At 38.5% G+C, this 14,267-nt stretch overlaps 1 protein-coding gene across 1 annotated transcript in view; it reads left to right on the forward strand.

The window, feature by feature from the left end:
• The window catches only part of LOC307122960 (uncharacterized protein), a gene marked incomplete at both ends in the record, with an annotated part of 765,959 nt that overhangs the window by 734,479 nt on the left and 17,213 nt on the right, over window positions 1-14,267 (forward strand). The window lies entirely within an intron of this gene.

Consider the following 14,267-nt stretch of genomic DNA (forward strand, 5'->3'; position numbering starts at 1 on the left):
CAAAATATCCAGAAAAGGATATTAATGATAAAATGTTAATGGCATATATCACCCGGACATATTTAAGTGTGAATATATAAATGTGCGCCGACATAGCGGTTTAATAGTGTTGTTTACTCAGTATCAAATGTTTTTTTTTTTTTTTTTTTTTTTATTGACTAGTAGTGCATACAATGTAGAAGATCAATGATATACATACAGTATCAAAAATTAACTCATTTGTCATAACACTTTTCTGTGAAGTGTCATCTTGTAGGTATTTTTATATGCTTTTATTACATATAAATAAATTGTATACTACTTTTATTATGTGAATTTTATTTAGTTTTTACATTAGGAATTCATAATAGTATATAGGCTAATTGTTGTAGCCATTAAAACACGTATTTATTTCATATATTTAAATATTATAATATTTTTTTATTTATTTAATCTATGTTGATTATGAAAAGTGAACAGGACACATCATAAGAGCTGCAATATGATAAATTCATATACAGAAATGATTTTGACCAGTTTATTGAGTTTTGTTTTGTTGAAAGCTTTCTTTAAAGTGAATTTCGTTTTGTATAAATTGTATCTTAATTTTAATCAATGTCTTATCAACCTGTTTAATGCCTGGATTTAATAAATAATAAGCAAATAGCAGACAATTACATGGAGGCGCCGGCGCCGCGTGAACAACGGCTTAGATCAACAACTAGCTACTAGAAAAAAAACTTAGGTGGGGGCAGCCCTAAAGCTACTTATTTCAGATAGGCCTAATTTCGAACCAGCATATGTCACAAATACCCCTTTTCCACCAGCATGAACCGGGTGCTAGTTCAGAGCAAGTGCTAGTGCCAGTTCGGAGTTAGTTCGACGGACGAGCCTTCAAAGAACCGGTTTGCCTTTCCACAGGTTAAGAAGTCGTGTGCTCTCGCTGTACTTTGAGCACCGATTCATCTCGAACAAGCCTTCCATTAGCAATGGCGAACGTTGCGTTACTTTTGATGCACATGGCTTTGTGATCCTACATCAGCATCAAAACACGAATCCAATAAATTCGTGCAGCTCGCCGTGATTTGTATAGACAGAGATTACAATCGAGCAGCTATTATGCTCCGTTCACACCAAACGCGAATAGAGCATCTGGCGCGACTGATTTCAATGTTAAGTCAATGGAAAAGCGCGCTGACACGCGTCTGGAGGTCCCGCGGCGCGGAAGGCGCGTTTTGCGCGAAGGACGCAAATCCGCCTCATTCGCGCGCCCAGTTCCGCGAATGATGCGAATTGAGCGTCTTGCGCGATACGCGCGTTACACGCGAGTGGTGCTTTTGTGCATGTGGTGCTTTTTGTTTGAAGCGAATTCACGTCTGACGCCCGAGTTCAAAAATGTGAACTTTGGCGTCAATTCGCGTCGCGTTAACCAATCAGGAGCCTGCTTGCTGCTGTCACGTGGTAAAGTGACGTGATGAGAAACCCTGCATAAATTAAAAATACTACTATTGTGTCACAAAATGTCGTTTTAAGACTTTTTCAGGTGAGAATATGGTTGTCTAAAGCTCAAATCTGTGGTTTATTTATAAAGAGAGCGCCTATTTAAAAAAAATAATCTTGTGTTTTTGGAGTTGTGAGATCCAGGCGATCAGCGGCGCTCAGCGCTCATTAACCTCGGCGAGAGCAGCCTTTCCTCGGCCAGTCCTTCTGCCGTTTGCCGCTGGCTCTGATGTCCTGTAGTGGATCGTCTTGTGTGGATCTAACGGGCGATCTTTGGTGTCATGAATCTATACTTTGTTGTCTGCCAAATCGTTTTGACTGAGGGCAAAGAGAAGTTTCATAACTTTATTTTTTAAGGATATTTAAATATACATGCAGTGAAGATAATGTAGGGGTTGACTGGACCACATTCGTGTGGCTATCAATGTTTAATATATATTTTTAATGAAAATGAAAAGAGGCAGAGTGGTGCTTTATGACATATTTCTCCTGGAGTGCCTTGAACGTGCGTCAATTTCGCTTCCAGCGCTCGATTTATACGCGCGTCCAATTCGCCGCGGACACGCGAATGCATTCAAAATGTTCCCGCGTGAAACTAGACGCGGTAGACGCAATTTTGACGCTCTATTCGCGTTTGATGTGAACGCAGCATTAGCTTCAGAAATGAACAGGATCTGCAGAAAGGCACTCTCCACTCTGGAGGAAATATTACCGTTCTTTCTATGCGCCAGAGGTGGACAGTAACTAAGTACATTTACTTGAGTACTGTACTTAAAGGGATAGTTCACCCAAAAATGAAAATTAGCCCATAATTTACTCACCCTCAGCTCATCCGAGGTGTATATGACATTCTTCTTTCAGACAAATGAAATCTGAGTTATATTACAAAAGTCCAGGCAAATCCAAGCATTAGAATTTGATTCAGTTGCTGTTTTTGAAGTCCATAAAAAGTGCATCTGTCCGTCATATAACTGCTCCACACGGCTCTGGGGGGTTAATAAAGGCCTTCTGAAGGCCGATGCGTTTGTGTAAGAAAAATATCCATATTTAAAACTTTATCAAGTAAAATTTTGACCGACTGCCTTCCATGGAAAAGTGTTGAATGTGACGTCATGACGAGCGGACCTGCTCGCGTTAGTCTTTCGATTGGCAGGGGAACTTTCAACAATTTTTTCATAGATTGAACAGGGAAGGCGGTCGGCCGAAAGTTTACTTGATAAAATTTTAAATATGGATATTTTTCTAACACAAATGCATCGATTCACTTCAGAAGGCCTTTATTAACACCCCAGAGCCGCGTGGAGCAGTTATTTGACGGACAGATGCACTTTTTATTGACTTCAAAAACAGAGCAACTATGAATCCAATTCTAATGCTTGGCGCGCGCACACGCATCCTGTGTGTTTACAAACAGTAAATTGGTCTATTAGGCTGAAACTAGCAAAAAACACTTGCGTTGTGCATGCATGATAGGGAGTTCAAATAACTAACTTATCCACATTAGCCATTTATGATTGATCGCCTTTGCTATTGGAGCAAATGGGAATGCAGAAATGATATTTGTGGTATCTCCTGTTCAACATTATAGTAGTTTACCCAACTATGACAACTTCTTGAGAACACTGAAATTGAAAAAGGGGGGACATTTTAAAAAAAATAAAGAAATAAAGATGTAACTGTTAATACAGCTGCATTAAAGTGTGATTACTCCTTGTGAGCTTTTCCTAGAAGCTCACATAACATCATTATTGTCCATGTGCTAATACCAGCAGCCACAAGCTGTTTAAACAGTCATGTAACAGCTGTTCTAAGCATTTTAACATTGCTTAAACTGTCAAAATAAAAAATTTAATACAGTAGTTTATTTAGTATTTTACATTAATGACACTTGACATTAATAAGAATTATATCAAAAGGAACGTATACATTCTGTAAACGTTGGGGATACAAGTTTATTTAACATTTTGTGCTACAACAACTAAATTAACAAATGTTTCTATTTATTTCCTATAATAACATATTGGCTGATGTTGCGTCCTCCTGCACATGCTACACATACTTATATATAAATATTTTACCATTTAAAAGTAAATCCACATGGTTATTCTTCCCCATCTTACCCTATAGTACCATATGTTTTGTGTCGCCCTCTAGTGCTGCAAATGCGATACAGTCATGGTTTCAGTCATGCACAAATAAAGAAGAAATATAAAAATAAAGAGACAAATTTCAAACAGGGCTATAATTGTACTATATTTAAATGAAAACAAAGAGGAGTTCAAGCCTTTGTAGATGTCCATTTGTGATAGCTTTACAGCCTTAAAGTCGTTGCAATGTTTCAAAAGCATAATTTCATTGCATGTGAAACTTCACAGTTATATTATAAGCAATATAATTTTTACCAAAAAAAAAAAAAAAATTAAAAAGGGCATCAATTCACAGAAATTCAATTTGGCCAACTGAAAAATTTAGATGTGATCAGTCACTAGAGACCTGAATTTTTTTTACAGTGTACGTTATAAACCAAAACCCAGAATGTCTGTTCAGTTGCAAGAAAGCATTGTTGGTGAAAATAATCTAATAATAACAAACAAACACTTTTGGTCAGTGATAAGATTGATGAATTATTCTATAAACTATATAATTATATCACCTGATCATCTTTATTTATGGCTTTTTTGTAGCGATTTATGTGTTTTGGTAAACACTGTAACAAAGATCACAAACTGACATAAAAAGTTGAGTCAAACTGCCCAACTAAAGCAAACACTTTATTATTTTCAATAAAACATCAACATTTAAACCACTGTTGAGTCTCAATAAGAGCTTCTGTAGTCGTCTGACAGAAATAAAGTCTGGATAGTAATGTGTGAAGCTGGTAATGCTGTTTGTGGAGTTGTTTAATCTTCCTCTGATGAGATCTTCAGAGATTTAATGTCTATCTTCAGTTGATTTCATCTAAAGCTGTGGCTGAAGTCATCTTGTTTCTCTGTCCTTCAGCACTTCTTGTTAACAGCAGGTGTTTACCATTAATGACACTCAGGGGTGCTTCTCAATATCCCTCCTCGTTTCCTCGCTCTGCCATCCTTCATCCTATGACCCGGAAACCGACCAAGCTCAGCCATCTTGTAGGACATCTCAATTCTCTAATTGCACCTTGAGGCGGCGAGGATCGAGGAGTGAGGAGGCTTCCTGAGGAGTCTTGAGCGAGGATACACGGGTGCATCCTTTGCGGAAGTGTTTTATCGACTAAACGTGACATGTATAAATTCTCCTCCCCCTTCACATCTTGCCACAGTTATTCATTATTATTATTATGTTTACATAATACAAGAAGAATGTATGTCAAATGTATGTCAAATAACAACAACTGACAGTTGCAGAACTATACCAAAGCACAAGAAAATGAAAGAAACAAACTAAAACAACAGGTGAATAAAATAAAAAGCAGTTAATAACTGGGAATAATTAGTTGTTATTAATAACTGGTAAGCTAATATTACATAAAATATGGACAAATGTGGTATTTTGTGGTGGTTGAAACTATTACAATATAAATAGTTATCTCTAATGTTCAAGAATCCCGATGTGCAAACTAAATCCAGCGGTGTAGAGTAATCATTACTCTACACCAATCACATTGATGATGCTTTGAAGTAATGCTAAAGGGAGCGAGGATATATAATTTCACTTGATTCAATTCCTCCATCCTCGCGTCTTTTCCTTGCGTCCTTCCCTCGCATCCTGAAGGGGTGGAGATAAGACGCGAGGAAAGGAAAGCTAGGAAAGGAAACGAGGATGCACAAATAAGAATTGAGAAGCACCCTCAGTGTCTTAATTCAAGTCACCTTTATTTCTATAGCGCGTTTCACAACACAGATTGCTTCAAAGCAGCTTTACAGTGATGAGAGGAAATTCATTTTAGTAAAGTAAGTTTTGATTAATTAATTTCTGTTGTAAAAACAAAAAATATATATTGCACAATGAAAACAATAATGTATATATTATTATTATTATTATAAATGTGAATCAAAAATTGCATAAAAAAAAATAACAAGCATGATTTCATCTCTTCAATGTCTTAGTGTGTGTTTTGGTCATAATTTAGACTTTTTTCAAATCTAATTTTAGCTTTTTATCTCATAATTAGGACTTTTAATCATAATTTAGATTTTTAAGTCCTAATTTTCAACTGTTCATCTCACAATGAACTTGTCATATTCACATCTCACATGCCATATTTTTGACTTTTTAATCTAATAATGAGGACATTTAAAATAATATTTTATAATAATATTTGTCTAGACTGTTTTGGTTGTGTTTTTGATTTGTCACATGTTCCTTTGTTCTTTTTCGCCATTTCTGTCGCTGCGTCCCAATTCGCATACTATCCGTACTACATAGTATTCGAAAAAAGAATTAGTATGTCCCAAATCGTAGTATGTTGAAAAGAGTATTCCAAAGATTCCCGGATGGTCTACTATTTCCGGTCAGAATTCGAAGTGAAGATCAATGCGCACTCTAACGGCTGATATTGCCCACAACCCATTGCAAGATGGACGAGGATTCGATTAGAACTACAAACGCAAATAAAAAGTGTTAAAAAACTACAAACATGACGGTTACGCGAGTCTGACGGTTAAGTAGAGAGGATAATGCCGCGTTCCAGGCAAACCGTAACCTTTGTTTTTCCAACCTTCTACCCGTGAAAGTGGACTGGAACGGCAGTCAAACCCGTGACTTCCCACCCGTGAACTCGTACTGGATCGATGTACTCCCAGTTACGAGTTTTGACGTCACATAGCCCGCGAAACAACAATGGCAGCCCCTACGGGTGCAGTGTTTATGAAACAAATATACAAATAACGCAAAATAAAAGGTATAACAGCTTTTCTTGCCGTCTGCGCTGTTTTTCTCCTCCATTTCCCTCAAATAAGCAAGGAGTAAGCACCTTTGGCGATAGAAATGATTGTAAATGAGCATACACCCCGTACGCTCCGCTGTGCTTTGTTTACATCTAACTACCACACAATTCCTTGCGCTCAGGCAGTTTGGCGTGACTTTGTCTGGAACACTACAAAGTCGTGAGTCGTGGTTTGAAGTTGTAATTTACAGGCTCAAAAACCTGCCTGGAACGCAGCATAAGATAAAGGGGTTTGAGTGAGCAATTATCAGTATTTAACCTGACAAAAATATACTTATTCAATGTTAGCAACATTACATTTCACCTGCAGCAGCATTGTGAACTTTTGTAATGATACGTTTGGCCATTAACTTTGCAAACACATGAGAGTCTCTGCATTAAAGACCCACGAATGGCAGATCAACGTGCTTCTACATTTCTCTCCGATACGGTAGGAAATTAAATTTAATGTGGAGGACTTGAACTGTGACGATGATTGACAGGGCAACAGAGTCAGTTAAAGATGACGAAGTAGTATGTCCCAAAGCTTGGATACTCTTCTGCTACACACTCAAAAGTATATACTTTTTCTTCACAAAAAGAGTATATACTTTTAGGACGTAGTATAAGTAGGCGAATTAGGACGCAGCATGTGTTTCCCTGGTTACCCTCATTAATTAATTTGTCCCAGCTGTGTCTTGTTAATTATCTCGTTTCTGTTCACTACTTAAAGGTAGGGTAGGTAAGAATGATCTAAAACACTTTTGTCCAAATTTTTTAAACTTATTTTATATGTCAATACATAATTAAAATGTAAGTACTCTGAAAAAGAGAGTATAAAAATCGAGTGACTCTAGACTTTTTAATCTGCAATAAACGGCGCTCATTATTTTCGTCCGGGACGAAACAAGTGATTGGCTTGGGCGACTGTCACTCTCTCTCGCTACCATGGCTACCGCCGCTTTTGCTCCAGGATCTGCCCACATGCGCCCCAGTGTTGTCAAGTCGGGCTACTTCAACACTGTTGCCGCGGCTGTTTTTCATGTCCGCGGGTTGAAGCGACCCCAATTATGTGATATTTTGCCCCGGGATTTGCTTATTTTAGCAGGCAGCCCTACCAAAAAAGACACATATTTTACCCCCCAAATGCGATTTTTACCGGAGAAACACGATTGGGCTTGTTTTGGGCTAGTTTTGAGTAGCAATTGGGCGGATTTTGTGGTGAAAACCTGGCAACCCTGGCGCACCCGTTTGATTTGAGGAGTTCACGAGGCTGTATTTCTGCTGGACAGGTAATCTTTCAGTTTGATTATACATTTTTTTGGTTTATGTTTTCATGAAGCATGTCTCACTAGCACACGTAGCTGCCTAATATAGCTAACATAACATTACTTAGCATAAAGTTACAACGTTATACACTTAGCGAGCCATTAGTAGAGATGATAAATACTCAATATGCTTAGCTCAAGTTGATCGCTGTCGTGTTGAATTTCGCAAAATGTAACTTTAGATAACAAAATGCATGTGTAAAAGCTAGTACACCGCATCCAGGAACTTTTTTTAGAACTAAGTTAGCTTTAGCTACTAGCCTCTGTCTAAACTCTTTTACCATGTTCACCGGGAACTTTACCTGCACGTTTATTTCGGCCCTTGGTTTGTTTTTATATACTCTACCTATGTTTACTGATGTTTTTATCTTGTATCTGTGTGTGTCGTAGACACTGTGTTGTGTGTGTATTTTAAACTTTACCAGTATCGTTATTCTAGCTTGATAGTGAGTACTAAAAGACATCTTATTTGTTTATATTCATAATGATAAAGTTAGATTTTTTATTACATGTGATTCTGACATGATGTCATTGTCACTGCATGCACTTCTTCTCTGCTAGTCTCAGGTAAATAATGCGTCTTTCAGCTGAGCTGATCGTGGTCGGCGTGGCGCGTTCATGTGTTTTGGGGGCGTGGCTTTGGAAAGAGCCCAGAAGGGAGAAGCTGGAGTGAATGGAAATAATGAGCTGTCTTTAAAACAGTCGTGAGAGGTCTACAGACACTCAATTTTTATACTTTCTTTTTCAGAGTACTTACATTTTAATTATGTATTGATATATAAAGAAAGTTTAAACAAATTTGGAAAAAAAAGTTTTTTAACCAAATCTTACGGTCTGCTCAAAGAGATTCATTTTATTTGCATGCAAATTATACTACCTTACTCGAGTATAAATGGGTTATTCTAAAACGTTTATTTGTAAGCTATTTCGTTACTATAGGCCTACATGTCTTGAATTTGGTCTTTCACTGTCATTTGGAACGCTGCAATAACTGCGTTCTGGCATCTAAATTGCTTTCTATGGGAGGAAAATTATTAATTTAGCGTGTTGCGTTGAGATTTTAATCCGGGCTCAACTGCCAGATAAGATATATTGTGCATAATCAATGTATAGCGAATATGAATTTGCACCTCCAATATCTTACGCCTACATTAATCCAAGTTAAGCGTTTTCACGTTAAACGTTTTAGAACAACCTAAAACGTCATGGCATTCTAACAGAATGAACCAGAATCTCTTTAGCTCTGTTCTGAGGGTGTTCTGACAAAATTAACATTCTCGTAATTTCCAAGGAACCAAACATTTTTAATATATTTAATTATAATAATGCTAAATTAATAATTATAATTACACATAAAAGCCAAACCTGAGGGAATCTGGATTACACACAGCCAGCTGAAGTTTTCTGCTATGTGATGTATTAAAAAGATGTCTTCTTTTCTTGATCTCTTTTGCTATATTCGTTTGTGACGCTACAATGTGGATTTAAATACCTGTTTAATATTATGCAAGATGCATGTCAGCCAATCAGAATGGATCTGTAGGTTACATTGTCTGGTCTTTTTCCAGTACATCACATGACATTGAAGAAACCTGCATAGAGGCGGGTCTGGGTGTGGCTCAGATCAACTCGGGGTTTCCAACAAATTACATTAAAGGGAGATCTAATGAGCCGTGTGATAATGGGTCAATTTAACACATCCTTGCTGAATAAAGTATTAATTTCTTTCAACAACAAAAAATTGTTACAAAAGATTTATATTTTAAATAAACGTGGTTCTTTTTTTAAACTTAAATCCTCATATGAGAATGATTTCTGAAGGATCATGTGACACTGAAGACTGGAGTAATGTTGATGAATTCAGCTTTGATCACAGAAATAAATTACATTAAAAAATATATTAAAATGTAAAACTATTATTTTAAATTGTAATAATATTTCACAATATTACTGTCTGTTCTACAACCCCAAATCAGAAAAAGTTGGGACAGTATGGAAAACGCAAAAAAAAAAAAAAAGAAGTGATTTCTAAATTTACTTTGACTTGTATTTCATTGCAGACAATATGAACACAAAATATTTCATGTTTTGTCTGGTCAACTTCATGTAATTTGTAAATATGCATCCTTTCCTGTCATTCAGACCTGCAACACATTTCAAAAAAAGTTGGGACAGGAGCAATTTAGGGCTAGTAATGAGGTAAAATGGTTAAATAATGATGTGATTTGAAACAGGTGATGTCAACAGGTGATTGTAATTATGATTTGGTACAAAAGCAGCATCCAAGAAAGGTCTAATCCTTTAGGAGCAAAGATGGGCCGAAGATCGCCAGTTTGCCAACAAATACGTGAGAAAATTATTGAAATGTTTGAAAACAATGTTCCTCAAAGAAAGATAGGAAGAGATTTGGATATTTCACATTCAACAGTGCATAACATAATTAAAAGATTCAAGGAATCTGGAGGAATTTCAGTGCGTAAAGGACAAGGGCGCAAGCCTAAGCTGAACAACCGTGATCTCCGATCCCTCAGGCGGCACTGCATCAAGAATCGTCATTCATCTAGAAGCGATATCACCACATGGGCTCAGGACTACTTTGGCAAACCTTTGTCAAGTACCACAATACGTAGTTACATCCACAAATGCCAGTTTAAACTGTACTGTGCCAAAAGGAAGCCCTATGTTAACAGTGTCCAGAAGCGCCGTCGACTTCTCTGGGCTCGGAGGCATCTGGGATGGACCATCACACAGTGGAAACGTGAACTGAATCAGTATTTGAGGTATTTTTTGGGAGGAATGGACGCCGTGTGCTCCGAACCAAAGAAGAAAAGGATCATCCAGACTGTTACCAGCAACAAGTCCAAAAGCCAGGGTCTGTCATGGTATGGGGTTGTGTCAGTGCCCTTGGCAAAGGTAACTTGCACTTCTGTGAAGGCACCATTAATGCTGAAAAGTACATAGAGATTTTGGAGCATAATATGCTGCCTTCAAGAAGACATCTTTTCCAGGGACGTCCATGCATATTTCAACAAGACAATGCAAAACCACATTCTGCACACATTACAAAGTCCTGGCTGCGGAGGAAGAGGGTACGGCTGGGTACTTGACTGGCCTGCCTGCAGTCCCGACCTGTCTCCAATAGAGAATGTGTGGCGCATTTTGAAGCTGAACAGTTAGTTCATGCGTTCATGACCTCAAGGCTAGATTATTGTAATGCTCTACTGGGTGGTTGTCCTGCTCGCTTAATAAATGAACTCCAGCTGGTCCAAAACGCAGCAGCTCGAGTTCTTACAAGAACCAGGAAGTATGACCATATTAGCCCAGTTCTGTCAACACTGCACTGGCTGCCTATTAAACATCGCATACATTTTAAAATCTTGATTATTACTTACAAAGCACTAAATGGTTTAGCTCCCCAATACTAGAGCGAGCTCTTAACACATTATACTCCATCATGTCTACTGCGGTCTCAAAATTCTGGCCAGTTGATAATACCGAGAATATCCAAATCAACTGCAGGTGGTCGATCCTTTTCCTATTTAGCACCTAAACTCTGGAACAGTCTTCCTAACATTGTTCGGGAAGCAGACACACTCTGTCAGTTTAACTCTAGACTAAAAACACATCTCTTTACTATGGCATACACATAAAACACTTTTTCAATGAAATGATTGTTAGGCTGCATTAACAAGGTCAGTCGGAAACGGCAACACTTCCCATAACACCTGATGTACTTGTTACATCATCAGAAGAACGGCATCTACTTAGTGTTAGTCTCTCTGTTTTATCCCGAGGTTTACTGCAGTCAGCCGGATCCAGGCCGTATCCAGATCAGATGGTGGACCTGCGCCCAGAGAAGACCAACACACGACCCTGAAGTGTCTGCAGAGACTGTGTCAATTAGACTCCCCCTGAAATTACCTCATCGGCATGGCATCCTCAATAAACCCGTCTCCGGCCTGACGGCTCCGATCTTTCGAATATTGCACTTTAATAATTGTTTAATCACTACAGCATCCTCAATAAACCCATATCTGCCGTGTTGCCTCCAATCTTTTGAATATTCCTATCTAATAAGACCGATTAATCTAATATGAATCAATCAATCGATCATCCGATCTAAAATTACCCGTCCTGTGAAGTTGCCAGAATAATAATCAAACACTGCTTGTTAATTGGCCAGAGGAGAACTGGCACCCCGACTGAGCCTGGTTTCTCCCATGGTTTATTTTTCTCCATTAGGTCACCTGATGGGGTTTTGGTTTCCTTGCCACTGTCGCCTTTGGCTTGGCGTGCTCAGTTGGGGACACTACATTTTTTAACTAAATATCCAAATAAAACTAATTAGTAAACTAAATTAACCATATAAACTAAATTACTGATCTAATTACTAATCTAAAGCCCACATTGTCATTGTGTGATAATTGAAATGAGCTAGATGACATTACCATTTTCTACTGGATAAGCACTTCTTAAGCATGTGAAGGTGCCTAATGCTCACAGACTGGTGTTAGAACATGCAGAGTCCATCATACCTTACACTAATGCCATGCAAGCCCTTGATAGAAGGTATGGTCGGCCCTACCAGTTTGTGCTGAAGGAAATAGAGACTTTAGAGAGTCTGCCGCCTATCCGTGCTGGTGACGAGCGGGCATTATATGACTTTTCCCTCAGAGTTCAAGCCATAGTCTAACCTGACAAGCCAGACCCACATCAAGATGTTGGGTCTGGAAACTCAGCATTGACAGGGCTCAATCCGATGGGCGGGATGAACGTAATAAACACCGCCGTTCCCCACCGAGCCGCCCACCCAGACTGTAGAATTAACACCAGTGCCACTCTCGAAGTCTTAGTAGCAAATGTAATTGGCTGTAATGAGAAAAACACAGAGCATCTGGTAAAAAATTATCTGCAAAGGTCAGGTTCCCCCGAATGATGTTTCTGGTGTGGGTATGCGTGGCTTGTGGTTGCTGGTAGTGGGCGCTGGATTAAGGGGAACGGACGGCGGGGTTGTGTAAGGAAAAGTTATTATATGAATATTAATGAGCTGCATACAAGGTAATTAACCTGTGTGTTGGACCACTCATACAGGATTGCCTGTTGAGATTGGCTAAACTGAAATATTATAATCTGTAACCTTTTAATATTTTGCTAATCAATTATTGATCATTGTATAACCAGTACTTTTTATCTTTTGTATAAATACATTTTCATTTTATAAAGAAATTTTTTTTTTCAGATTTTTACTTCAGCTTATAAAAACAGTTCTATAAAGAATAGAAAGAGCATTCTAATACATCTTACAAAGGCCAAAGTCAACCAACCATCGATGAGAAAATCTGCTGGAGGGTAAGCAAGAGTTCATTCAAATGGTTATTGACTGTGTATTGATTTTGTTTTGTTCAGTAAAGGATAATGGGTTTACTGGTATAAGAAAACAAGCTAGTGTAGGTGTAGGCCTAATTCTGACAGTACAAGACTACTTAATTGCAATTGTTAGTATTGTATTTTAAGGGATAATTAGGAAATGGGATAAATACCGGATCCCAAACAGTTGGCGCAGTGGGTGTTGTTAGCTGTTGCATCCGGTTGGTGAGCTCGGACACCAGTGTCACTAACGCCTGCACGGTGCAACGCGCGTGCAGTAGCGGCCGCCAGTTCATCCTGTTGATCCATGCGCTGGTTGCTGGAAGTCAGATATTTCTGTAACTCGGATATTCTCGCTGGATCCATGAAGGTCAGATCGTTCTGTCAGGGAAAGATACACAGGATCAAATTGCAATCTCAAAACAGTGTTTATTATCCTCAAAAGCACAAAGGAAGATCAAGCAGGAAGTCCAAAGACACAGACAGACAGGCAGACAGGCACGCATGCACGCACGCACGCACGCACGCACGCACGCACGCACGCACGCACGCACGCATATATAATCAGGTGCAGCTGGAGGTGATGAGGAGAGAAGCAATCAGTAACCACGCCTCCAACACAACCACACAAACACAAAGAGAGAATTAAAATAACAACTGTAAAATAACATTAGTTTTCTCTTTTTGAAAAAAATATTTTCTTTTTTTAATTCAGTCATTTTTTTTGTCTCCACCTAGCCTATTTTCTTTTTTTAATTCAGTCATGCTTTTGTCTCCACCTAGCCTATGTGCTTATATAGATTTCTGACTTCGTAGCAAATGAAAATTAGGCTAAACATTTTGAAACACAAGCGTGAGCTACAACTGCGAGCCATTCTATAAGGTGACTTTCCAGCACTTGACAAACGGACAGCGACTTCTAGCACTTAAAGCACAGCTGCGTGCGATTGTGTTAAGTGCGTGTTTGTGAAACGCACATGAAAGCAACACGAACGTTCATAATATCGCTCTTAGAAAACGTGTGCGAACATCGATCGTTATCTGGAAACGCAGCCCTGTTTAGTTCATTTTCGCTCATCATAGAGAGATGTGTATTGTTTCCTCCAAATTCCTTGTGTGCGTCAATGATACAAAACCACACACACACACACACACACACACACACACACACACACACACACACACACACA

Source organism: Gobio gobio (assembly GCF_949357685.1).
Source record: "Gobio gobio genome assembly, chromosome: 1".
In the NCBI taxonomy this organism is placed as follows: domain Eukaryota; kingdom Metazoa; phylum Chordata; class Actinopteri; order Cypriniformes; family Gobionidae; genus Gobio; species Gobio gobio.